Source organism: Cucurbita maxima, unplaced genomic scaffold (assembly GCF_002738345.1).
Source record: "Cucurbita maxima cultivar Rimu unplaced genomic scaffold, Cmax_1.0 Cma_Scf01753, whole genome shotgun sequence".
Lineage (NCBI taxonomy): Eukaryota > Viridiplantae > Streptophyta > Magnoliopsida > Cucurbitales > Cucurbitaceae > Cucurbita > Cucurbita maxima.
The window spans coordinates 1-3,685 of NW_019273769.1; the positions used below are offsets into that span (position 1 = coordinate 1).

Below are 3,685 nucleotides of genomic sequence, written 5' to 3' on the forward strand. Positions count from 1 at the left end.
TTTTTTTTTTTTTTTATGATGAATGATGTTCTTGCGGAGTTATTTGAGTACTTCATCTCCTGCTTGTTTAGTTCAGAGACTGTAGTGGTTCAATTGCTTATATTTGTGTATGGCCAAGGCTACTGCTAGCAGATAGTGAGTTTGAGTCATTATAAATGGTATCAGAGTCAGTCATCAGATGGTGAGATACTGGTCAAAGTAGGGCTAGAGCCTCTCGATAGTAGAAGCATTTTAAAAACTTTAAGAGGAAGCCCGAAAGGAAAAACCCAAAAAGACAATATCTGCTAGGTGGGCTTAAACAGTTATAAATAGTATTAAAGCCAGACATCGTGAGCCTTGTTAGAAAAGACGCTGGGCCTTGAAGGTGGTGGACTGAGGGGTCCCACATTGATTGGAGAAGGGAACGAGTGCGAGGATGCTAGCCTTGAAGGGGAAGTAGATTATGAGATCCCATATTGGTTGGAGAGGAGAACTAAACATTTTTTATAAGGTGTGGAAATCTGTCGAAGTGAAAAACCTAAAGAGGACAAAACCTTATGGGTTGTTTCGTTTGACCTGTTCTTGTTTTTCCTTTTTGGTTGGAAAGAAAAGACGACAAATTTTGTTTTAAGAGGTACTTCTCGCTGTTCAGTTGTGGAAAATGGTGTTTACCTTATTGATCAAATCTACTACGACCCTTATTCTGGATTGCCTTATGTTAATGTACTCATGTTACATGTTTTTCAGGTATTATCACAAATAATTTCTGCATCATTTAGGAGGGGTTCTGTTTCTTCATTTCGTTTTTGAGGAAGCTCTTCGGCAAAAGTGTTTACTCTACCTATTTAAACAATGAGTTCCTACCTTCCTCAAAGAGAAGGTCTAGAGGGCCTGTTATGGCAGCAAAGACAGCATCTAAAGGTGCATAGCCTCCGCAATTATGTACTACATTCCCCTTCAAACCCAAGCTTGTGATTTTAATAAATTACATGACTTCTTGAATAATTTCTTGGATGGCTTGAGTTTGTACAGAGACAAATGAAGGAGATGGAAAATACAAGCATACTGTTGATCTGCCGAAGACTATGTTTGGCATGACAGCAAATTCTTCAGTTAGGGAGCCTGAAATTCAGTAAATATGGGACGACCATCAAGTTTTCGACCGAGTTGTTGAAAGAAATACTGGAGTATGTTCCACAGTCTCAGGATATCGTTCCTTCTTTTTTGCCCTATTCACATTAACTTATTTGTTGATATTTGGTCCCAGGAAAACTTCATTCTTCATCATGGTCCTCCATATGCCAACGGAGATCTTCACATGGGCCATGCTTTGAATAAGATTTTAAAGGATATAATTAATCGTTACAAGGTTAATTCCTTCATTTTAGACATACTTAATTTAAATCAGACAACACACCAGAAAGAAAAAAAAAAGCTGGAATATGTTAATATTGTATGTTTTGGATCCCTGGTAATTAGTTTCAATTCCTCACTGAAATTCTGTTGAGTTTGAGCTCTGGTTATTGTTGGCTTGAAATTTATATACAGACCGAATTTTTGCATCTAATTTGAGCTCATGATTCCTTCTCCCTTCAATAGCTACTTAATTTTTCGAAGAACAAACTTTTTTTTTCCATTTAAAATATTTGTAACTAATATTTCTTTTTCATTTTATTTTCTTCTCTTAATAGCTCCTTCAAAGCTATAAAGTTCGTTTTGTGCCTGGATGGGACTGCCATGGCCTTCCAATTGAGTTAAAAGGCAAGTATCTTTTTCATTAGTTAGCCTCCATGACGAGCCTTTATTGAACAACGTCTTAGGTTTTGAGGGACAGATGTCAAAAAACTTAACTGTAATCTTAAGTTATTCAGTTCTGCAGTCATTGGATAAAGAAGCCAGGAAGAATCTTACCCCAATTAAATTGAGAGATAAGGCTGCCAAGTTTGCTAAAGCTACTACGGTGAAAGCTCAGATGGCGTCATTTAAGGCAATTTCTTCATCACCTCAACCTTGTCCTTCCCATGCTCTATTTTTCTAGCATAATGAGTGATTAATCGGTATATGATAATTTTAGTTCATGTCAACATTATGTCTATGTGAGCATGTTCGTGTTTGATGATTTCTGAGTGCTGGGTTTAGTATTTCGTGGGAATTACTCTTCATAGAAAATTGATTAGGACTCTTCTTCAAAATTTCTCCAAGTATGTTGTTTAACTTTTGCAGCGCTATGGAGACATTGGAAAAGCCACCCAATGAAAATGTCCAAAAAAAAATTTAATTATGACTTGTTACTTCATGATCGATGCTGTAAAAGTTTCGTCACTGTGTCCAGTTGCTGTTATCCTTGTGAAGTCACTATATGTATTATCGACTGTTTATTGGTCATGCCCATGGTCGTGGAAACCAATTCGCGCTCGTGTTCACAGAACTTTATAGTTCTCCATCAAAATTTAATGTGGCTGCTTACTTTCCATTAAGTTGATTACAAGAATTCCATTTTTTATTTAGTTCATTAAGGGGTTCTTTTTCATTAGCAAACTGCTCATTTTGTCAACCATTTCAGGGGATCCACAAGTTTTACTAGGAGAAGTTGTCAAACAGTTCTTGCAGCTCATGTTCTTTCCATAGCAAGAATAATTGCTCCAATATTGCCTCATTTGGCTGAGGATGTGTGGCAGAATATACCCTTCCAACATAAAAACGATGATGGTTCTGTTGCAAAATTTGTCTTCGAATCAAGGTGGCCAAGCTTAAATAAGACTAGGCTTTCTCTTCCAAGAGAAGAAATTGATTTCTGAGCAAATATTCTTGAGGTATTTATTTTCTGTAATGAATTTATAATCAAAACTGCAAATATCACAATATGTTGACGAATATGAACTAAACTAATCTATAGAACCTCGAATTTGGGATGATTTTCTAATTATTTACACTTCGATCAGCTAAGAACCGAGGTGAATAAAGTCCTGGAAGTTGCTCGAACCGGAAAGTTGATCGGTTCAAGCTTAGAGGCTAAAAGTCCATCTGCATACCTCTGGAGACGGTCTGGCTTCTAAGTTGTGTGAATCCAACCATGACGCGGACACTTTGCAAAGAATCTTTATTACATCTCAGGTATCCTAACATTGTTTTTCTTTTGCCACATGCATAAACTACCACCATTTTGGTTCTGTATTTTAAAATTCAACGATTTACTGTATTACCCTATAACGACTTCGTCTTGTCCTAGCTGTATAACTTCGATTTTTGTCACAAGTCACGACGTGAAGTTGTTGACTTAGCGATTGTTTCATCCGATTGTCACTTAGCTGAAAGATTTGAATCATTCTTAACATTGCCATCCAGTTTTCGAAATGTCAAAAAATGTCTTGACATTCATGTTTTGTCAAAATGACACATTCAGGTCGAGATTCATCGAGTCATAGAGAATGAGCTGATGGAGAACATACCATACAGTGGAGAGTGCCTCATTGAAGGGAGCAAAGTCTGGATTGGTGTATCTACGAGTTGGATCTTTCCCAGAACATCCCACCCTCTGCAAGCGGTGTTTTGACATCGGTGCAGTCAGCTGAAACTCTTAAGGACGAAGGTAGATTGTATCAATTTTGAACTGTGCCATTCTTTCCACCCAGAACTTACCCTCCGTTGTAATGAACATGCAAGTAATCATCTAACAGTAAATAAAATAAAATATGACCGTGTATAC

At 37.2% G+C, this 3,685-nt stretch overlaps 1 pseudogene; it reads left to right on the forward strand.

Moving 5' to 3' along the window:
• The first annotated feature begins 726 nt into the window (after positions 1–726).
• Positions 727–3,665, forward strand: LOC111475531 (annotated as a pseudogene).
• Positions 3,666–3,685: the final 20 nt, after the last annotated feature.